Below are 22,413 nucleotides of genomic sequence, written 5' to 3'. Positions count from 1 at the left end.
CTCTGTCTCTCTCCCCCTGTCGGTCTGTCTCTCTCTCTCTCTGACTGCCTGGTTCTGTTAGTCTCTGTTTTCCTCTCTCCCTCTGCCTCTATCTTCTGTCTCTGTCTGTGTCTCTCCCCCTGTCGGTCTGTCTCTCCTCTCTCTGACTGCCTGGTTCTGTTAGTCTCTGTTTCCTCTCTCCTTCTGCTCTATCTTCTGTCTCTGTCTCTCTCTCCCCCTGTCGGTCTGTCTCTCCCTCTCTCGGACTGCCTGGTTCTGTTAGTCACTGTTTTCCTCTCTCCCTCTGCCTCTATCTTCTGTCTCTGTCTGTGTCTCTCCCCCCTGTCGGTCTGTCTCTCCCTCTCTCGGACTGCCTGGTTCTGTAGTCTCTGTTTTCCTCTCTCCCTCTGCCTCTATCTTCTGTCTCTCTCCCCCTGTCGGTCTGTCTCTCCCTCTCTCTGACTGCCTGGTTCTGTTAGTCACTGTTTTCCTCTCTCCTCATGCTCTATCTTCTGTCTCTGTCTGTGTCTCTCCCCCTGTCGGTCTGTCTCTCCCTCTCTCGGACTGCCTGGTTCTGTGAGTCTCTGTTTTCCTCTCTCCCTCTGCCTCTATCTTCTGTCTCTGTCTGTGTGTCTCCCCCTGTCGGTCTGTCTCTCCCTCTCTCTGACTGCCTGGTTCTGTTAGTCACTGTTTTCCTCTCTCCCTCTGCCTCTATCTTCTGTCTCTGTCTGTGTCTCTCCCCCTGTCGGTCTGTCTCTCCCTCTCTCTGACTGCCTGGTTCTGTTAGTCACTGTTTTCCTCTCTCCCTCTGCCTCTATCTTCTGTCTCTGTCTGTGTCTCTCCCCCCTGTCGGTCTGTCTCTCCCTCTCTCTGACTGCCTTGATTCTGTTAGTCTCTGTTTTCCTCTCTCCCTCTGCCTCTATCTTCTGTCTCTGTCTGTGTCTCTCCCCTGTCGGTCTGTCTCTCCTCTCTCTGACTGCCTGGTTCTGTAGTCACTGTTTTCCTCTCTCCCTCTGCCTCTATCTTCTGTCTCTGTCTGTGTCTCTCCCCCTGTCGGTCTGTCTCTCCCCTCTCTGACTGCCTGATTCTGTTAGTCTCTGTTTTCCTCTCTCCCTCTGCCTCTATCTTCTGTCTCTGTCTGTGTCTCTCCCCCTGTCGGTCTGTCTCTCCCTCTCTCTGACTGCCTGGTTCTGTTAGTCACTGTTTTCCTCTCTCCTCTGCCTCTATCTTCTGTCTCTGTCTGTGTCTCTCCCACTGTCGGTCTGTCTCTCCCTCTCTCTGACTGCGGTTCTGTTAGTCACTGTTTTCTCTCTATCTCTGCCTCTATCTTCTGTCTCTGTCTGTCTCTCTCCCCCTGTCGTCTGTCTCTCCCTCTCTCTGACTGCCTGGTTCTGTTAGTCTCTGTTTTCCTCTCTCCCTCTGCCTCTATCTTCTGTCTCTGTCTGTGTCTCTCCCCTGTCGGTCTGTCTCTCCCTCTCTCTGACTGCTGGTTCTGTTAGTGACTGTTTTCCTCTCTCCCTCTGCCTCTATCTTCTGTCTCTGTCTGTGTCTCTCCCCTGTCGGTCTGTCTCCCTCTCTCTGACTGCCTGGTTCTGTTAGTCTCTGTTTTCCTCTCTCCCTCTGCCTCTATCTTCTGTCTCTGTCTGTGTCTCTCCCCCTGTCGGTCTGTCTCTCCCTCTCTCTGACTGCCTGGTTCTGTTAGTCTCTGTTTCCTCTCTCCCTCTGCCTCTATCTTCTGTCTCTGTCTGTGTCTCTCCCCTGTCGGTCTGTCTCTCCCTCTCTCTGACTGCCTGGTTCTGTTAGTCACTGTTTTCCTCTCTCCCTCTCTATCTCTGCCTCTATCTTCTGTCTCTGTCCTGTGTCTCTCCCCCTGTAGTCTGTCTCTCCCTCTCTCTGACTGCCTGGTTCTGTTAGTCTCTGTTTTCCTCTCTCCCTCTGCCTCTATCTTCTGTCTCTGTCTGTGTCTCTCCCCCTGTCGGTCTGTCTCTCCGGCTCTCTGACTGCCTGGTTCTGTTAGTCACTGTTTTCCTCTCTCTCTCTGCCTCTATCTTCTGTCTCTGTCTGTCTCTCTCCCCCTGTCGGTCTGTCTCTCCTCTCTCTGACAGCCTGGTTTCTGTTAGTCACTGTTTTCCTCTCTCCCTCTGCCTCTATCTTCTGTCTCTGTCTCCCTCTCTCTGACTGCCTGGTTCTGTTAGTCACTGTTTTCCTCTCTCCCTCTGCCTCTATCTTCTGTCTCTGTCTCCCTCTCTCTGACTGCCTGGTTCTGTTAGTCACTGTTTTCCTCTCTCCCTCTGCCTCTATCTTCTGTCTCTGTCTCCCTCTCTCTGACTGCTGGTTCTGTTAGTCACTGTTTCCTCTCTCCCTCTGCCTCTATCTTCTGTCTCTGTCTGTGTCTCTCCCCCTGTCGGTCTGTCTCTCCTCTCTCTGACTGCCTGTTCTGTTAGTCACTGTTTTCCTCTCTCCCTCTGCCTCTATCTTCTGTCTCTGTCTCCCTCTCTCTGACTGCCTGGTTCTGTGAGTCACTGTTTTCCTCTCTCCCTCTGCCTCTATCTTCTGTCTCTGTCTGTCTCTCTCCCCCTGTCGGTCTGTCTCTCCTCTCTCTGACTGCCTGGTTCTGTTAGTCACTGTTTTCCTCTCTCCCTCTGCCTCTATCTTCTGTCTCTGTCTGTGTCTCTCCCCCTGTCGGTCTGTCTCTCCCTCTCTCTGACTGCCTGGTTCTGTTAGTCTCTGTTTTCCTCTCTCCCTCTGCCTCTATCTTCTGTCTCTGTCTGTGGCTCTCCCCTGTCGGTCTGTCTCTCCTCTCTCTGACTGCCTGGTTCTGTTAGTCACTGTTTTCCTCTCTCCCTCTGCCTCTATCTTCTGTCTCTGTCTGTGTCTCTCCCCCTGTCGGTCTGTCTCTCCTCTCTCTGACTGCCTGGTTCTGTAGTCTCTGTTTTCCTCTCTCCTCTGCCTCTATCTCTGTCTCTGTCTCTCTCTCCCCCTGTCGGTCTGTCTCTCCCCTCTCTCGGACTGCCTGGTTCTGTTAGTCACTGTTTCCTCTCTCCTCTGCCTCTATCTTCTGTCTCTGTCTGTGTCTCCCCCTGTCGGTCTGTCTCTCCCTCTCTGACTGCCTGGTTCTGTTAGTCTCTGTTTCCTCTCTCCTCTGCTCTATCTTCTGTCTCTCTCCCCCTGTCCGGTCTGTCTCTCCCTCTCTCTGACTGCCTGGTTCTGTTAGTCACTGTTTCCTCTCTCCTCTGCCTCTATCTTCTGTCTCTGTCTGTGTCTCTCCCCTGTCGGTCTGTCTCTCCCTCTCTCTGACTGCCTGATTCTGTTAGTCTCTGTTTTCCTCTCTCCCTCTGCCTCTATCTTCTGTCTCTGTCTGTCTCTCTCCCCTGTCGGTCTGTCTCTCCCTCTCTCTGACTGCTGGTTCTGTTAGTCTCTGTTTTCCTCTCTCCCTCTGCCTCTATCTTCTGTCTCTGTCTGTGTCTCTCCCCTGTCGGTCTGTCTCTCCCTCTCTCTGACTGCCTGGTTCTGTTAGTCACTGTTTCCTCTCTCCCTCTGCCTCTATCCTTCTGTCTCTGTCTGTGTCTCTCCCCCTGTCGGTCTGTCTCTCCCTCTCTCTGACTGCCTGATTCTGTTAGTCTCTGTTTTCCTCTCTCCCTCTGCCTCTATCTTCTGTCTCTGTCTGTGTCTCTCTCCCTGTCGGTCTGTCTCTCCCTCTCTCTGACTGCCTGGTTCTGTAGTCTCTGTTTCCTCTCTCCCTCTGCCTCTATCTTCTGTCTCTGTCTGTGTCTCTCCCCTGTCGGTCTGTCTCTCCTCTCTCTGACTGCCTGTTCTGTGAGTCTCTGTTTTCCTCTCTCCCTCTGCCTCTATCTTCTGTCTCTGTCTGTCTCTCTCCCCCTGTCGTCTGTCTCTCTCTCTCTCTGACTGCCTGGTTCTGTTAGTCACTGTTTTCCTCTCTCCTCTGCCTCTATCTTCTGTCTCTGTCTGTGTCTCTCCCCTGTCGGTCTGTCTCTCCCTCTCTCTGACTGCCTGGTTCTGTAGTCTCTGTTTTCCTCTCTCCCTCTGCCTCTATCTTCTGTCTCTGTCTGTCTCTCCCCCTGTCGGTCTGTCTCTCCCTCTCTCTGACTGCTGGTTCTGTTAGTCACTGTTTTCCTCTCTCCCTCTGCCTCTATCTTCTGTCTCTGTCTGTGTCTCTCCCCCTGTCGGTCTGTCTCTCCCTCTCTCTGACTGCCTGGTTCTGTTAGTCTCTGTTTTCCTCTCTCCCTCTGCCTCTATCTTCTGTCTCTGTCTGTGTCTCTCCCCCTGTCGGTCTGTCTCTCTCTCTCTCTGACTGCCTGGTCTGTAGTCTCTGTTTTCCTCTCTCCCTCTGCCTCTATCTTCTGTCTCTGTCTGTGTCTCTCCCCCTGTCGGTCTGTCTCTCCCTCTCTCTGACTGCCTGGTTCGTTAGTCTCTGTTTTCCTCTCTCCCTCTGCCTCTATCTTCTGTCTCTGTCTGTGTCTCTCCCCTGTCGGTCTGTCTCTCCCTCTCTCTGACTGCCTGGTTCTGTTAGTCTCTGTTTTCCTCTCTCCCTCTGCCTCTATCTTCTGTCTCTGTCTGTGTCTCTCCCCTGTCGGTCTGTCTCTGTCTCCTCTCTCTGACTGCCTGGTTCTGTTAGTCTCTGTTTTCCTCTCTCCCTCTGCCTCTATCTTCTGTCTCTGTCTCCCTCTCTCTGACTGCCTGGTTCTGTTAGTCACTGTTTTCCTCTCTCCCTCTCTATCTCTGCCTCTATCTTCTGTCTCTGTCTGTCTCTCTCCCCCTGTAGGTCCTGTCTCTCCCTCTCTCTGACTGCCTGGTTCTGTTAGTCACTGTTTTCCTCTCTCCTCTGCCTCTATCTTCTGTCTCTGTCTGTGTCTCTCCCCTGTCGGTCTGTCTCTCCCTCTCTCTGACTGCCTGGTTCTGTTAGTCACTGTTTTCCTCTCTCCCTCTGCTCTATCTTCTGTCTCTGTCTCCCTCTCTCGGACTGCCTGGTTCTGTTAGTCACTGTTTTCCTCTCTCCCTCTGCCTCTATCTTCTGTCTCTGTCTCCCTCTCTCTGACTGCCTGGTTCTGTTAGTCACTGTTTTCCTCTCTCCCTCTGCCTCTATCTTCTGTCTCTGTCTCCCTCTCTCTGACTGCCTGTTCTGTTAGTCACTGTTTTCCTCTCTCCCTCTGCCTCTATCTTCTGTCTCTGTCTGTGTCTCTCCCCTGTCGGTCTGTCTCTCCCTCTCTCTGCTGCCTGGTTCTGTTAGTCTCTGTTTTCCTCTCTCCCTCTGCCTCTATCTTCTGTCTCTGTCTGTGGTCTCTCCCCCTGTCGGTCTGTCTCTCCCTCTCTGACTGCCTGTTCTGTTAGTCACTGTTTTCCTCTCTCCCTCCTGCCTCTATCTTCTGTCTCTGTCTGTGTCTCTCCCCCTGTCGGTCTGTCTCCTCTCTCTGACTGCCTGGTTCTGTTAGTCTCTGTTTTCCTCTCTCCTCTGCCTCTATCTTCTGTCTCTGTCTGTGTCTCTCCCCTGTCGGTCTGGTCTCTCCCTCTCTCTGACTGCCTGGTTCTGTTAGTCTCTGTTTTCCTCTCTCCCTCTGCTCTATCTTCTGTCTCTGTCTCCCTCTCTCTGACTGCCTGGTTCTGTTAGTCACTGTTTCCTCTCTCCCTCTCTATCTCGCCTCTATCTTCTGTCTCTGTCTGTCTCTCTCCCCCTGTAGGTCTGTCTCTCCCTCTCTCTGACTGCCTGGTTCTGTTAGTCACTGTTTTCCTCTCTCCCTCTGCCTCTATCTTCTGTCTCTGTCTCCCTCTCTCTGACTGCCTGGTTCTGTTAGTCACTGTTTTCCTCTCTCCCTCTGCCTCTATCTTCTGTCTCTGTCTGTGTCTCTCCCCCTGTCGGTCTGTCTCTCCCTCTCTCTGACTGCCTGGTTCTGTTAGTCTCTGTTTTCCTCTCTCCCTCTGCCCTCTATCTTCTGTCTCTGTCTCCCTCTCTCTGACTGCCTGGTTCTGTTAGTCACTGTTTTCCTCTCTCCCTCTCTATCTCTGCCTCTATCTTCTGTCTCTGTCTGTCTCTCTCCCCCTGTAGGTCTGTCTCTCCCTCTCTCTGACTGCCTGGTTCTGTTAGTCACTGTTTTCCTCTCTCCCTCTGCCTCTATCTTCTGTCTCTGTCTGTGTCTCTCCCCCTGTCGTCTGTCTCACCCTCTCTCTGACTGCCTGGTTCTGTTAGTCACTGTTTTCCTCTCTCCCTCTGCCTCTATCTTCTGTCTCTGTCCTCCCTCTCTCTGCTGCCTGATTCTGTGAGTCACTGTTTTCCTCTCTCCCTCTGCTCTATCTTCTGTCTCTGTCTGTGTCTCTCCCCCTGTCGGTCTGTCTCTCCCTCTCTCTGACTGCCTGGTTCTGTTAGTCACTGTTTTCCTCTCTCCCTCTGCCTCTATCTTCTGTCTCTGTCTGTGTCTCTCCCCCTGTCGGTCTGTCTCTCCCTCTCTCTGACTGCCTGATTCTGTTAGTCACTGTTTTCCTCTCTCCCTCTGCCTCTATCTTCTGTCTCTGTCTGTGTCTCTCCCCCTGTCGGTCTGTCTCTCCCTCTCTCTGACTGCCTGGTTCTGTTAGTCACTGTTTTCCTCTCTCCTCTGCCTCTATCTTCTGTCTCTCTCCCCTGTCGGCCTGTCTCTACCTCTCTACCTGTCTTGACTACCTGTCTCTCTTTACATCTCTCTCACTCCCTCTGTCTCTGCCTGCCTGTCTGTGTGTCATTGTGTCACTCTCTTTCTGCCTGTCTCTGTGTGTAATGTGTGTCACATGTCTTAAAGGGCTCAACACAGCTGACATTGCAATAAATCCAGGTTTGAGTGAAATGCACAGGAAATATTTGGATTTGAGTTTTAGTGATATACTGACTTTCCATTTTCCCCTTTCTCTCTGCCTATTTCTGTCCCTCTGTCTGTTTCTCTCTCTCTGTCTGTTTCTGTCTCTCTCTCCCTCCCATCTTTGTCTTCAGCGTGTGAAGTATCAGAGAGAGATAGACAGAGTGAGACAGAGAGAGAGAGAGAGAAGCCAGAGGGGCAGGGAGAGGGAAGAGGAGATTGTTGGATGGGGGTCTCTGCTGCACAGCCAGGGCACAGACCCCCCACCTCCCACCCCACATTCCTCACCCCTCCATGGTGTCCACACCTTAAACCTCAATCGACTGTGAGAAAGGGCGGGGGGAGAAACAGGGTGAGGGAGAACCAAACTGAGAGGGGGTGGGGAACGTTGGGGACTCAGTTGGGGTAATTGTACTGGATCTTGGAGCGGTTGAGTCCTCCTCCGTTGTGGGGGCTGCCCGTGGGATCCTGCTGTGCAGAATGGTCTTCATTGTAACTTAGTCATTAGTACATTGACTGGTGTTTTGGGTTTTAGTTCTGTAATCATGAAATTAAAACACGTCCAGTGTGGTGGGACACTTATTCTAAATGGGGATGACAGGAGATTTTCCGAGGACATTTTAATCAGCTCTCACAAAGGGCCTGGAACGGAAAAGGCCGCGATTGGGGCCTGGTTCAATTTACCAATCGCACAGTGCCCGTGTTTTACTGGAATTAATGGGAAAGGAGAGAGAGAATGGGAAAGGAGAGAGAGAATGGGAAAGGAGAGAATGAGAAAGGAGAGAGAGAATGGGAAAGGAGAGAGAGAGAGAATGGGAAAGGAGAGAGAGAATGGGATAGGAGAGAGAGAATGGGAAAGAAGAGAGAATGGGAAAGGAAAGAGAGAAAGGAAAATGAGAGAGAGAAAGGAAAAGGAGAGAGAGAAGTGGGAAAGGAGAGAGAGAATGGGAAAGGAAAGAGAGAAAGGAAAATGAGAGAGAGAAAGGAAATGAGAGAAATGAAAAGGAGAGAGAGAATAGGAAAAGAGAGAATGGGAAAGGAGAGAGAGAATGCAAAAGGAGAGAGAGAATGTGAAAGGAGAGAATGGAAAGGAGAGAGAGAGAGAATGGGAAAGGAGAGAGAGAATGGGAAAGGAGAGAGAGAATGGGAAAGGAGAGAGAATGGGAAAGGAGAGAGAGAATGGGAAAGGAGGAGAATGGGAAGGAGAGAGAGAATGGGAAAGGAGATCTCGAGAGAGAGAATGGGAAAGGAGAGAGAGAATGGGAAAGGAAAGAGAGAAAGGAAAATGAGAGAGAGAAAGGAAAAGGAGAGAGAGAATGGGAAAGGAGAGAGAGAAAGGGAAAGGAGAGAGAGAATGGAAAGGAGAGAGAGAGAATGGGAAAGGAGAGAGAGAGAATGGGAAAGGAGAGAGAGAGAATGGGAAAGGAGGAGGAGAGAATGGGAAAGGAGAGAGAGAATGGGAAAGGAGAGTGAGAAGGGAAAGGAGAGAGAGAAAGGGAAAGGAGAGAGAGAAAGGGAAAGGAGAGAGAGAGAGAGAATACAGTAAAGGGGGAGGGAGGGAGAGAAGGGGACGGAGATTGGTAACGGTGCCTTGGAGTCTTGCTGGGCAGAGATGACCCGGAAAGTGCCCTCCGAAAGAAGCAGCCGCTGGGTTTTAAATCCATCTCCCACTTGTGAGCTGGTGGGAGAGGACGGGAATTGAAAGTTGTTAAGGTGACGTTTTATTGCTGGATAATTCTGCTGCCAGTTTTCCCCACACGGGATGAATTGAGGATTCAGTGCAATGTGCAGCAAGCATTTGAGTTTATTGAGGTGTTGACTGGATTTCTCTCTCTCTCTGTCTGCCTGTCCACATTTGTGAATCTGAGAATTTTGTGTTTATAAAGATCCACCCTGGATAATGTTGCTGTGCAGCTTGTTTTTAAAGAAGGATACAGCTCTGGGGAGGATCAGAGGATGTGGGGGGGGGGGGGGACACACAGGTTACTGAGTCGGATGGTCAGCCGTGATGATGAATGGCAGAGCAGGTTGGAAGGGCCGAATGGCCTGCTCCTGGTTTCAGTGTTTAAATTGTTCCCCTCTCCGTGAGCAGCTTGTGTGTATGTGTGGGATCGAGCTGTGTACTCGCCTGGTCTGGCTCCCTATTACTTACAAACACCCGCGAGCTGACTGTAAATGTAAAAGATTGAGGGAAAGAGGGAGGCTGGGAGAGGGAGAGGCAGGCAGAGAGAGAGAGAGATGGGGAAATGGAGGGAGGGAAGGGCAGCTGAACAGGGAGGGGCTGGGAGGGGGGTGTGAGGGGCTCAGGAAGGGTAGTGGAAAGAGACAGAGTGTAAGGAGGGGGGCCCCCTCTCCCTCTCAGCCCCTCTCCTCTCAGTCTCCCTCCCTCTCAGCCATCTCCCTCTCAGCCCCTCTCCCTCTCAGCCCCTCTCCCTCTCAGCCTCTCAGCCCCTCTCCCTCTCAGCCCCTCCCTCTCAGCCCCTCTCCCTCTCAGCCATTCTCCCTCTCAGTCTCTCTCCCTCTCAGCCCCTCTCCGCCTCTCTCCCTCTCAGCCCCTCTCCCTCTCTCCCTCTCAGCCTCTCCCTCTCAGCCTCTCTCCCTCTCAGCCCCTCTCCCTCTCAGCCCTCTCCCTCTCAGCCTCTCTCCCTCTCAGTCTCTCTCCCTCTCAGTCCTCTCCCTCTCAGCCCCTCTCCCTCTCAGTCTCTCTCCCTCTCAGCCCCTCTCCCTCTCAGCCTCTCTCCCTCTCAGCCCCTCTCCCTCTCAGTCTCTCTCCCTCTCAGCCCCTCTCCTCTCAGCCCCTCTCCCTCTCAGCCCCTCTCCCTCTCAGTCTCTCTCCCTCTCAGCCCCTCTCCCTCTCAGCCCCTCTCCCTCTCAGCCCCTCTCCCTCTCAGTCTCTCTCCCTCTCTCTCTCAGCCCCTCTCCCTCTCAGCCCCTCTCCCTCTCAGCCTCTCTCCCTCTCAGTCTCTCTCCCTCTCAGTCTCTCTCCCTCTCAGCCCCTCTCCCTCTCAGTCTCTCTCCCTCTCAGTCCCTCTCCCTCTCAGCCCCTCTCCCTCTCAGTCTCTCTCCCTCTCAGCCCTCTCCCTCTCAGCCTCTCTCCCTCTCAGCCCCTCTCCCTCTCAGTCTCTCTCCCTCTCAGCCCTCTCCCTCTCAGCCCTCTCCCTCTCAGCCCCTCTCCCTCTCAGCCTCTCTCCCTCTCAGCCCTCTCCCTCTCAGCCCCTCTCCCTCTCAGCCCTCTCCCTCTCAGCCCCTCTCCCTCTCAGTCTCTCTCCCTCTCTCTCTCAGCCCCTCTCCCTCTCAGCCCCTCTCCCTCTCAGCCTCTCTCCCTCTCAGTCTCTCTCCCTCTCAGCCCCTCTCCCTCTCAGCCTCTCTCCCTCTCAGTCTCTCTCCCTCTCAGCCTCTCTCCCTCTCAGTCTCTCTCCCTCTCAGCCCCTCTCCCTCTCAGCCCCTCTCCCTCTCAGCCCCTCTCCCTCTCAGCCTCTCTCCCTCTCAGCCTCTCTCCCTCTCAGCCCCTCTCCCTCTCAGCCCCCTCTCCCTCTCAGCCCCTCTCCCTCTCAGCCCCTCTCCCTCTCAGCCCCTCTCCCTCTCAGCCTCTCTCCCTCTCAGCCCCTCTCCCTCTCAGCCCCTCTCCCTCTCAGCCCCTCTCCTCTCAGTCCCTCTCCCTCTCAGCCCCTCTACCTCTCAGCCCCTCTCCCTCTCAGTCCCTCTCTCTCTCAGCCTCTCTCCCTCTCAGTCTCTCTCCCTCTCAGCCCCTCTCCTCTCAGTCCCTCTCCCTCTCAGCCCCTCTCCCTCTCACCCTCGCTCCCTCTCAGCCTCTCTCCCTCTCAGCCTCTCTCCCTCTCAGTCTCTCTCCCTCTCAGTCCCTCTCCCTCTCAGCCCCTCTACCTCTCAGCCTCTCTCCCTCTCAGCCCCTCTCCCTCTCAGCCCCTCTCCCTCTCAGCCCCTCTCCCACTCAGTCTCTCTCCCTCTCAGTCTCTCCCTCTCAGCCTCTCTCCCTCTCAGTCCCTCTCAGTCTCTCTCCCTCTCAGTCCCTCTCCCTCTCAGTCTCTCTCCCTCTCAGCCCCCTCTCCCTCTCAGCCTCTCTCCCTCTCAGCCTCTCTCCCTCTCAGCCCTCTCCCTCTCAGCCCCTCTCCCTCTCAGCCTCTCTCCTCTCAGCCCTCTCCCTCTCAGCCCTCTCCCTCTCAGCCTCTCTCCCTCTCAGCCCCTCTCTCTCTCAGTCTCTCTCTCCCTCTCAGTCCCTCTCCCTCTCAGCCCCTCTCCCTCTCAGCCCCTCTCCCTCTCAGTCCCTCTCTCTCTCAGCCTCTCTCCCTCTCAGTCTCTCTCCCTCTCAGCCCCTCTCCCTCTCAGTCCCTCTCCCTCTCAGCCCCTCTCCCTCTCACCCTCGCTCCCTCTCAGCCTCTCTCCCTCTCAGCCTCTCTCCCTCTCAGTCTCTCTCCCTCTCAGTCCCTCTCCCTCTCAGCCCCTCTACCTCTCAGCCTCTCTCCCTCTCAGCCCCTCTCCCTCTCAGCCCCTCTCCCTCTCAGCCCCTCTCCACTCAGTCTCTCTCCCTCTCAGTTTCTCCCTCTCAGCCTCTCTCCCTCTCAGTCCCTCTCAGTCCCTCTCCCTCTCAGTCTCTCTCCCTCTCAGTCTCTCTCCCTCTCAGCCTCTCTCCCTCTCAGGCCTCTCTCCCTCTCAGCCTCTCTCCTCTCAGCCCTCTCCCTCTCAGTCTCTCTCCCTCTCAGCCCCTCTACCTCTCAGCCTCTCTCCCTCTCAGCCCCCTCTCCCTCTCAGCCCCTCTCCTCTCAGTCTCTCTCCCTCTCAGCCCCTCTACCTCTCAGCCTCTCTCCCTCTCAGCCCCTCTCCCTCTCAGCCTCTCTCCCTCTCAGTCTCTCTCCCTCTCAGTCCCTCTCCCTCTCAGCCCCCTCTACCTCTCAGCCTCTCTCCCTCTCAGCCCCTCTCCCTCTCAGCCCCTCTCCCTCTCAGCCCCTCTCCCACTCAGTCTCTCTCCCTCTCAGTCTCTCCCTCTCAGCCTCTCTCCCTCTCAGTCCCTCTCAGTCCCTCTCCCTCTCAGCCCCCTCTCCCTCTCAGCCTCTCTCCCTCTCAGTCCTCTCCCTCTCAGCCTCTCAGCCCTCTCTCCCTCTCAGCCTCTCTCCCTCTCAGCCCCTCTCCCTCTCAGTCCCTCTCCCTCTCAGCCTCTCTCCTCTCAGTCTCTCTCCCTCTCAGCCCCTCTCCCTCTCAGCCCCTCTCCCTCTCAGTCCCTCTCCCCTCTCAGCCTCTCTCCCTCTCAGCCCCTCTCCTCTCAGCCCCTCTCCCTCTCAGTCCCTCTCCCTCTCAGCCTCTCTCCCTCTCAGTCTCTCTCCCTCTCAGCCCCTCTCCCTCTCAGCCCCTCTCCCTCTCAGTCCCTCTCCCTCTCAGCCTCTCTCCTCTCAGCCCCTCTCCCTCTCGGCCCCTCTCCCTCTCAGCCTCTCTCCCTCTCAGCCCCTCTCCCTCTCAGCCCCTCTCCCTCTCAGTCTCTCTCCCTCTCAGCCCCTCTCCCTCTCAGCCCCTCTCCCTCTCAGTCCCTCTCCCTCTCAGCCTCTCTCCCTCTCAGCCCCTCTCCCTCTCAGTCCCTCTCCCTCTCAGCCTCTCTCCCTCTCAGTCTCTCTCCCTCTCAGCCCCTCTCCCTCTCAGCCTCTCTCCCTCTCAGTCTCTTCCAGATTTCTCTCTGATGGAGAGAATTGGGCGGTTGCGACACCCAACGTGTGGTAACATTCAAGGCTCTGGGCCTAGTGCTGGCAGAGGGATTGGAGTAGATTAGAGTATTTACACTTGTCTCTCCAGGCTTGGTGGGTGGAAGGGCCTGTTCTGTGCGGTCTGATTCTGTGCAGATCAGGCTCAGAGAGGGGGAGAGAGAGAGAGAGAGAGAGAGAAATGAGAGAGGGAGAGAGAGGAATGAAATGAGAGGGAGAGAAATGAAAAGTGAGAGAGGGAGAGAGAGAAATGAAATGAGAGAGAGGGAGAGAAATGAAAAGAGAGAGGGAGAGAGAGAAATGAAATGAGAGAGAGGGAGAGAAATGAAAAGTGAAAGAGGGAGAGAAATGAAAAGAGAGAGGGAGAGAGAGAAATGAAATGAGAGAGAGGGAGAGAGAAATGAAATGAGAGAGAGGGAGAGAAATGAAATGGAGAGAGAGGGAGAGAGAAATGAAATGAGAGAGAGGGAGAGAGAGAAATGAAATGAGAGGGAGGGAAAGAAATGAAAAGTGAGAGAGGGAGAGAAATGAAATGAGAGAGAGGGAAGGAGAGAAATGAAATGAGAGGGAGGGAGGGAGAGAAATGAAATGAGAGAGAGGGAAGGAGCGAAATGAAATGAGAGAGAGGGAAGGAGAGAAATGAAAAGTGAGAGAGGGAGAGAAATGAAAAGAGAGAGAGAGAGAAATGAAATGAGAGAAAGAGAGATGGAGGCAGAGGTAAGTGATGGAAGTTGAAGGCTGGGGATGTGAAGGGGATCTGGAGGGGTGGGGGAGAGAGACAGAGTGTGTGGGAGGGGTGTCCTGCACCATGGTGGTACTGCCAGTGGGATCTTGCTGTGTAGAATTGCCTTCATTGCTCATGTACACTGACTGGAGGGGTGATTGGATCTGATTGTGCAATTAGGATGGAGATAGGGGAGAGTGCAAAGCCAGAGGGAGCGGAGAGAGAGACAAGAATCGTGGATGGGGGTTTCCTGGTGTAGAGTCAGGGTCCAGCCCCCTCCCCCCACCCCCTCCCCTTGCGCCCACACAACCCGCCCCATGTTCCTCGCAAGGCGACACTGTCCACACTGGGGGGTGGGGAATATTGGGGGCTGTGTGGGTGAAAGACAGCCAGTGAGGCGATGGGGTGGGAGGGGGGATCCAGAGACAGCAAAGCAGAGGTGGACATTGGTTGGTGGGTCAAGGGAAGGGGGGATAAAGACACCGGATCTGACGGTGTTCAGTGTGGGATCTTGCTGTGCGAGGCTGAGGGCAATATTGACGTGGGGCGGTGGGGCTGGAGAATCACTCTCCACTTGGGAGAGGCGAGCTTTGATCAGGAATAGTCAGCGTGGCAGAGGGAGGCCGTGCTGAACCAATGGGACTGAATTATTGGAGGAGGTGACCAGATGAGGGTGGTGCAGTTGATGTAGTTTATCTGGGTTGCAGCCAAGCCTCTGACAAGGCCCCACATGGGAGACTGACAAAGAAGTCAAATGCACATGGGAGATGGGGTAACTTGGAAGCAGAACTGAGTTAGTGATAGGAGACAGAGGGTGGTGGGAGAAGCCTGTTTGTGCGACTGGAGGCCAGTCACAGAGTGAAAGATGTTTACAACATGGAAACGGTCCCTTCGGCCCAGCTTGTCCGTGCCGCCCAGTTTCTATCACTAAGCTAGTCCCACTTGCCCGCATTTGGCCCATATCCCTCTGTACCCACCCTGCCCACGGATGGGAGGGTTCCAGCCTCCCTAGACCCCACCCCACATTCTTCGCACAACAACTGCGGCAATTCTCACCTCAAACAATTTTTTTTTTCAAATCCGGCCGATACCACATTGCAGTGTGTGTGTGGGATCCTGCTGTGTGAGGATGAGGGACATATTGAAGTGGAGTAAGAGGGGGTAGTTTGTTTGGAGAGAGGTAAATGTTCTAGGGAGTTTGTGGGATCGGACTGTGCGCTGCCACTGTACCATGGAACATACTGACTTCCGAGTGTTTGTGAGAGAGGGAGAGGTGACTGATGGAAGGGGAAGCGTCAGGATTAATACTGAATGAGGAAACAGCAGCAATCCTGGAGCCATTAGCTCGGGAGACATTATCTTTGACTTTAATGAGTTTTTGACAGTAAAATTCTCTCGTCCCACATTGTTGTAATGAAGTAAAGATGCTCCATCTGTGCTGTAATTGAGTAGCAGGTGCTAAATCGGTGTTGTAATTAATAATTGTGCTCCCTCAGTGTTGTAATTGGGTATTGAGTGCTCCCTCAGTGTTGTAATTGGGTATCAGGTGCTCCCTCAGTGTTGTAATTGGGTATCGGGTGCTCCGTCACTGTTGTAATTGGGTATCGGGTGCTCCCTCAGTGTTGTAATTGGGTATCGGGTGCTCAGTCAGTGTTGTAATTGGGTATCGGGTGCTCCCTCAGTGTTGTAATTGGGTATCGGGTGCTCCCTCAGTGTTGTGATTGGGTATCGGGTGCTCCCTCAGTGTTGTAATTGGGTATCGGGTGCTCAGTCAGTGTTGTAATTGGGTATCGGGTGCTCCCTCAGTGTTGTAATTGGGTATCGGGTGCTCCCTCAGTGTTGTAATTGGGTATCGGGTGCTCCCTCAGTGTTGTAATTGGGTATCGGGTGCTCCCTCAGTGTTGTAATTGGGTATCGGGTGCTCCCTCAATGTTTTAATTGGGTATCGGGTGCTCCGTCAGTGTTGTAATTGCGTATCGGGTGCTCCCTCAGTGTTGTAATTGGGTATCGGGTGCTCCCTCAGTGTTGTAATTGGGTATCGGGTGCTCCCTCAATGTTGTAATTGGGTATCAGGTGCTCCCTCAGTGTTGTAATTGGGTATCGGGTGCTCAGTCAGTGTTGTAATTGGGTATCGGGTGCTCCCTCTGTGTTGTAATTGGGTATCGGGTGCTCCAGTGTGTTGTAATTGGGTATCGGGTGCTCCCTCAGTGTTGTAATTGGGTATCGGGTGCTCAGTCAGTGTTACAATTGGGTATTGGGTGCTCCCTCAGTGTTGTAATTGGGTATCGGGTGCTCAGTCAGTGTTGTAATTGGGTATCGGGTGCACCCTCAGTGTTGTAATTGGGTGTTGGGTGCTCAGTCAATGTTGTAATTGGGTATTGGGTGCTCCCTCAGTGTTGTAATTGGGTATCGGGTGCTCCCTGTGTTGTAATTGGGTATCGGGTGCTCCAGTGTGTTGTAATTGGGTATCGGGTGCTCCCTCAGTGCTGTAATTGGGTATTGGGTGCTCCCTCAGTGTTGTAATTGGGTATTGGGTGCTCCCTCAGTGTTGTAATTGGGTATCGGGTGCTCCGTCAGTGTTGTAATTGGTTATCGGGTGCTCCCTCAGTGTTGTAATTGGGTATCGGGTGCTCCCTCAGTGTTGTAATTGGGTATCGGGTGCTCCCTCAGTGTTGTAATTGGGTATCGAGTGCTCCCTCAGTGTTGTAATTGGGTATCGGGTGCTCCCTCAGTGTTGTAATTGGGTATCGGGTGCTCCCTCAGTGTTGTAATTGGGTATCGGGTGCTCCCTCAGTGTTGTAATTGGGTATCGGGTGCTCCCTCAGTGTTGTAATTGGGTATCGGGTGCTCCCTCAGTGTTGTAATTGGGTATCGGGTGCTCAGTCAGTGTTGTAATTGGGTATCGGGTGCTCCCTCAGTGTTGTAATTGGGTATCGGGTGCTCCCTCAGTGTTGTAATTGGGTATCGGGTGCTCCGTCACTGTTGTAATTGGGTATCGGGTGCTCCCTCAGTGTTGTAATTGGGAATCGGGTGCTCCCTCAGTGTTGTAATTGGGTATCGGGTGCTCCGTCACTGTTGTAATTGGGTATCGGGTGCTCCCTCAGTGTTGTAATTGGGAATCGGGTGCTCCCTCAGTGTTGTAATTGGGTATCGGGTGCTCCGTCAGTGTTGTAATTGGGTATCGGGTGCTCCCTCAGTGTTGTAATTGGGAATCGGGTACTCAGTCAGTGTTGTAATTGGGTATCGGGTGCTCCCACAGTGTTGTAATTGGGTATTGGGTGCTCCCTCAGTGTTGTAATTGGGAATCGGGTGCTCAGTCAGTGTTGTAATTGGGTATCGGGTGCTCCCACAGTGTTGTAATTGGGTATTGGGTGCTCCCTCAGTGTTGTAATTGGGTATCGGGTGCTCCCTCAGTGTTATAATTGGGTATCGGGTGCTCAGTCAGTGTTGTAATTGGGTATCGGGTGCTCCCTCAGTGTTGTAATTGGGAATCGGGTGCTCCCTCAGTGTTGTAATTGGGTATTGAGTGCTCCCTCAGTGTTGTAATTGGGTATCGGGTGCTCCTCAGTGTTGTAATTGGGTATCGGGTGCTCCCTCAGTGTTGTAATTGGGTATTGAGTTCTCCTCAGTGTTGTAATTGGGTACCGGGTGATCCCTCAGTGTTGTAATTGGGTATTGAGTGCTCCCTCAGTGTTGTAATTGGGTATCGGGTGCTCCGTCAGTGTTGTAATTGGGTATTGAGTGCTCCCTCAGTGTTGTAATTGGGTATCGGGTGCTCCCTCAGTGTTGTAATTGGGTATCGAGTGCTCCCTCAGTGTTGTAATTGGGTATCGGGTGCTCCCTCAGTGTTGTAATTGGGTATTGGGTGCTCCCTCAGTGTTGTAATTGGGTATCGGGTGCTCCCTCAGTGTTGTAATTGGGTATCGGGTGCTCCCTCAGTGTTGTAATTGGGTATCGGGTGCTCCCTCAGTGTTGTAATTGGGTATCGGGTGCTCCCTCAGTGTTGTAATTGGGTATCGGGTGCTCCCTCGGTGTTGTAATTGGGTATCGGGTGCTCCCTCAGTGTTGTAATTGTAAAGCAGAGCGGCTGAAAGGGTCGCAGTCCTCAGCAATGCAGAGAGCTGGATAGACACGATAGGTACAGGTGCTCCAGGAGGGACAGAGGTGCAGGAAGGGGAGTTGCCTTTTTCATTAAGGGGAGCGTCACGGCAGCAGTCAAAGATGAAATAACCGAGGAATCATCCAGCGATGTTTTGTGGGTGGAACCAAGGATGGGATGGTGACCTCATTGGGATTGTACCCAAACAGTCAACAGGAATTAGAAGCTGAAATATGCAGGGAGATTGGGGAAACTTGCAGGGTAGGGGGAGTCTGAGGGGGGGACAGAGGGGGAGATATTGGGGGGGAGACAGAGGGGGAGAGGGATACAGAGGGGGTAGAGGTGGGAGGGGGGAGACAGAGGGGGAAGAGGGTGGGGGGGAAGACAGGGGGGGAAGAGGGTAAATACCAGTCCTGGAGTGAGCAGGGAGAGTGGGGGAGGGGAAAGTGTCGGATATCTATCAGGATTTGTTGGAGGCGGAGGAGACCCGGTGGAGGAACTGAAGGGCAAGTGGAGGAGTTAGGTGGGAGTTAGAGGCGGGTCTGTGGCGGCTGCCCGCAGGGTTAATTCCTCCTCATCATGTGCCAGGCTCAGCCTAGTACAGTTTAAGGTGGTACACCGGGCACACATGAAGGTGGCGAGGATGAGCAAGTTTTTCGGGGTAGACGATAGATGTGCGAGAAGCCCAGCAAACCACGTCACATGTTTTGGGCATGCCCGAAGCTTAGAGGGTTTTGCTCGAGCAATGTCCAAGGTGCTCGACACCCGGGCGTGCCGAGTCCGGAGGTGGCGATCTTTGGAGTGTCAGAAGATCCCGGAGTACAGGAGTGAAATAGGCCGACGTTCTGGCCTTTGCCTCCCTGGTAGCCCGGAGACGGATCCTTTTAATGTGGAGGCACTCGGAGCCCCCGAGCGTGGAGGCACTCGGAGCCCCCGAGCGGGGAGACTTGGCTCAGTGACATGGCTGGGTTCCTCAAGCTGGAGAAAATAAAGTTTGCCTTGAGGGGGTCAATGCTGGGGTTCTCTCGGAGGACGCAGCCGTTCGTCGACTTTCTGGGGGCGAATTAAAGTGTCGGCAGAAGCAGCACTCTGAAGGGGGGGGGGGGAAAGTGCAATATGGTTAAGGGATGTACAGGAGGGGTTGGGTGGGAAATATCTCCTTTACTATGTTGATGGTTATGTTGTTATTGCTTTTGTTATTGTTATCAATAAAAATATATTTTTTTGAAACAACTAAACTGTTGCAGCGTTCGGCCGTGTTTATAAAATGGGTTTTATAAAACAGATTGGGGGCAGTCCAGGATGTTGCTGTGCCTTTATTATTTCAATAATGCTTTGCTGTAATCAATTTCCAGCTTTCTCTTCCCGAGGAGAGTTGATTTTGAAGCTTGGACGACACAAAGAGAATCCTTCCTCGGCGAGGAATCCTCAGACAGGAGTTCGAACCTGAGAGAAACAGAATAAATGTCAATGTGTCTTTGTGTGTCATTATTGGGGTTTCATTATTCTGATGGGTACTCAAGTGTTGGGCTCTTTTGTTTTTTTGGAAGCGGGGGGTGGGTGGGGGGGGGAGGGTGCAGGAGTCTCAGTGTCTCTGGGGGGCGGGGGGGGGGGTGCAGGAGTCTCAGTGTCTCTGGGGGGCGGGGGGTGCAGGAGTCTCAGTGTCTCTGGGGGGCGGGGGTGGGGGGGGAGAGGCAGGAGTCAGTGTCTCTGGGGGGAGTGGGAGACCGGTGACATTTTCACACTGAGGGTTGGGTGAGTTATTCCAGTGAACAAGATGTCGTGTGGGAACAGGAGGGAGCGCAGCCTCAGGTGATTAAGGAGGTGGAGTGTGGGAGCAGGAGGGAGCGCAGCTCAGGTGATTAAGGAGGTGGAGTGTGGGAACAGGAGGGAGCGCAGCCTCAGGTGATTAAGGAGGTGGAGTGTGGGAACAGGAGGGAGCGCAGCCTCAGGTGATTAAGGAGGTGGAGTGTGGGAGCAGGAAGGGGGAAGGGCGCAGCCTCAGGTGATTAAGGAGGTGGAGTGTGGGAGCAGGAGGGAGCGCAGCCTCAGGTGATTAAGGAGGTGGAGTGTGGGAACAGGAGGGAGCGCAAGCCTCAGGTGATTAAGGAGGTGGAGTGTGGGGCAGGAGGGAGCGCAGCCTCAGGTGATAAGGAGGTGGAGTGTGGGAGCAGGAGGGAGCGCAGCCTCAGGTGATTAAGGAGGTGGAGTGTGGGAACAGGAGGGAGCGCAGCTCAGGTGATTAAGGAGGTGGAGTGTGGAGCAGGAGGGAGCGCAGCCTCAGAGGTGATTAAGGAGGTGGAGTGTGGGAACAGGAGGGAGCGCAGCCTCAGGTGGTTAAGGAGGTGGAGTGTGGGAACAGGAGGGAGCGCAGCCTCAGGTGATTAAGGAGGTGGAGTGTGGGAGCAGGAGGGAGCGCAGCCTCAGGTGATTAAGGAGGTGGAGTGTGGGAACAGGAGGGAGCGCAGCCTCAGGTGATTAAGGACGTGGAGTGTGGGAACAGGAGGGAGCGCAGCCTCAGGTGATTAAGGAGGTGGAGTGTGGGAGCAGGAGGGAGCGCAGCCTCAGGTGATTAAGGAGGTGGAGTGTGGAACAGGAGGGAGCGCAGCCTCAGGTGATTAAGGAGGTGGAGTGTGGGAGCAGGAGGGAGCGCAGCCTCAGGTGATTAAGGAGGTGGAGTGTGGGAACAGGAGGGAGCGCAGCCTCAGGTGATTAAGGAGGTGGAGTGTGGGAACAGGAGGGAGCGCAGCCTCAGGTGATTAAGGAGGTGGAGTGTGGGAGCAGGAGGGAGCGCAGCCTCAGGTGATTAAGGAGGTGGAGTGTGGGAGCAGGAGGGAGCGCAGCCTCAGGTGATTAAGGAGGTGGAGTGTGGGAGCAGGAGGGAGCGCAGCCTCAGGTGATTAAGGAGGTGGGGAGCAGGAGGGAACACCCCCTCAGGAAGGGATTAAGGAGGTGGGGCAGGAGGGAACGTAGCCTCAGGTGATTAAGGGGCAGGAGGGAACGCAGCCTCAGGAAGGGATTAAGGAGAAGTGGGGAGCAGGAGGGGTCTGGTGTGTTTAATAAATTAAATAGTGGATTTGCACCTTCATTTCATTTAAACTCTCCCCATGTGGGTCAGGGTTTTGTAGGGGGCGAACGGAACCCCCCCCCCCCAGCTCTGTATCTACATTGGCAATAAAATGTGTAAACAACCAACCTGACCCGAGGATTATGTATTTTATCCAGGGGGATATTTTTGGGGAAGAATGTGTGGGGGGGGAGGGGAGTATAATAGGGTTGAAATTATTTGGGGGGAATATTTGTAGAAAAAAAAAATAACGGGGGGGCAATTTGAGGGGGTATAAAATTGGGGGGGGGAAATAATTTTTGCCGGGGGGGCAAATTTGAGGGGGGCAAAATTTGAGGGGGGGCAATTTGAGGGGCAAATTTGAGGGGGGCAATTTGAGGGGGGGGCAAATTTGAGGGGGCATAAAATTGGGGGGGAAATAATTTCGGCCAGGGGGGCAAATTTGAGGGGGGCAATTTGAGGGGGGCAATTTGAGGGGGGGCAAATTTGAGGGGGGCAAATTTGAGGGGGGCAAATTTGAGGGGGCATAAAATTGGGGGGGGAAATAATTTCGGCCAGGGGGGCAAATTTGAGGGGGGAATATTTGTAGAAAAAAATGAGGGGGGGAAATAATTTTGCCGGGGGGGGGGGGGGCAAATTTGAGGTTTAAATTTGGGGGGGGTATTAATTTTGGCCGGGGGGCAAATTTGAGGGGGGGGATAAAATTGGGCCTCCTCTTCACCATCGCCGGGGGCCGGCAGCAGCAGCGACTGCTCATCGTGCCACTGTGGGCCGTGGACGGGGGAGGACGGGGAAGGCTCCCCGCCCTCTACACCCGGGAGGGCGACGCCGGAGAGCCCTGTTTTCAAGCCGGACATGTTTCCGGGGGGTCTCTCGGAGGTCCCGGAGTCGCCAGCACGGGTGGAGGCGCCGTCCACGGGCCCTGAGCCGCGGGAGGATCCTGCGAGGGACCTGCCTGAGGACGACCCTGGGGGTGGGGTCGACTCGGGCCAAGGGTTAGCGGTGGGCCCGTGCCACCCCCCATACTCCATGTGGCGGGGGACTCGAGCTCGGGAGGTGACCGTTCGGAGGAGGAAGGCTGCTCGGTGGCGGGTGAGGAGGAGGATTTAGACGCTCTCTGCAGCGAGGCAGAGGGCACCCTCACACCCGGCACTGAGTCTCCCCTCGTCCCCCCTGGGGAACCCCGGACATTTCTGGGTAAACATCACGGTCACCCGGACTGTGTGCGGCTGGCCCTGGACAGCTGGGGAAATCTGGGGCTGCTTCTTGGCTCTGCCCGGGCCTATGCCAGAGAGGCCCGGGAGTTCGATCAAGACCAGGAGGAGCAGCGCCAAGCTGCTCAGTTCCTTGTGGGACTCCTGAGGGAGTGGAGGGGCGGTACCCCCACTCTGAGCACTGAAGGTGATGGATAACTATTGCTGCTGACATGGAGGTAACCATGGCCAGCCTCAACCAACGGCAGCAGCCACGCGCACCACCGTCTCCAGTTCCTGTCTATCCTCCGGGACGGAAAGTACGGGGTGTGCTTCCTGCAGGAAACCCAGGCCATCCGGGTGACGAAGCTCAGTGGACCCTGGAGGGGCAAGGAGGAGTCTTCATGAGTCACCTGGCCCCACGTTCGGGCGGGGTGGCTATCTTGTTGGCTCCACATTTTCAGCCGGAGATCTTGGGGGGTCAAGGAGCCGGTGCCAGTCCGTCTGCTGCACCTAAAGGCCCGTTTCGGGGCAGTGGTGATTCACTTTGTAAATGTATCCGCTCCCGTGGCCGGACCGCAGCAGGCGACTTTCTTCCAAAAGGTGTCCACTCTTCTTAGCACCATCCCGGCGGGCGAGAGAATCGTCCTCGGAGGGGATTTCAATTGCACCCTCCGGGACAAGGACCGTGGTGAAGTCCAGCGCCGCTCGGCGGCGGTGGCAAAGTTGAGGGACCTGGTTAGGTCCTTTGACTTGGTGGATGTCTGGTGGACTCTCCATCCTGAATTGCGGGTGTACACCTCTGTG

The 22,413-nt window shown here is 54.5% G+C and overlaps 1 long non-coding RNA gene across 5 annotated transcripts in view; it reads left to right on the top strand.

Moving 5' to 3' along the window:
• The window catches only part of LOC140406823 (uncharacterized), a 33,654-nt gene extending 14,820 nt beyond the window's left edge, over positions 1-18,834 (top strand). For all 5 annotated transcript variants that reach the window (XR_011939324.1, XR_011939326.1, XR_011939325.1 and 2 more), the window contains one exon: positions 18,702-18,834. This is a non-coding gene — a long non-coding RNA (uncharacterized lncRNA). The remainder of the gene's footprint in view (positions 1-18,701) is intronic.
• The last annotated feature ends 3,579 nt before the right edge of the window (positions 18,835-22,413 follow it).

The sequence above is a fragment of the Scyliorhinus torazame genome, unplaced genomic scaffold (assembly GCF_047496885.1).
Source record: "Scyliorhinus torazame isolate Kashiwa2021f unplaced genomic scaffold, sScyTor2.1 scaffold_899, whole genome shotgun sequence".
Classification (NCBI taxonomy): domain Eukaryota; kingdom Metazoa; phylum Chordata; class Chondrichthyes; order Carcharhiniformes; family Scyliorhinidae; genus Scyliorhinus; species Scyliorhinus torazame.
The sequence above is the reverse complement of the archived record's forward strand: the minus strand, read 5'-3'. Positions and strand labels throughout refer to the sequence as shown.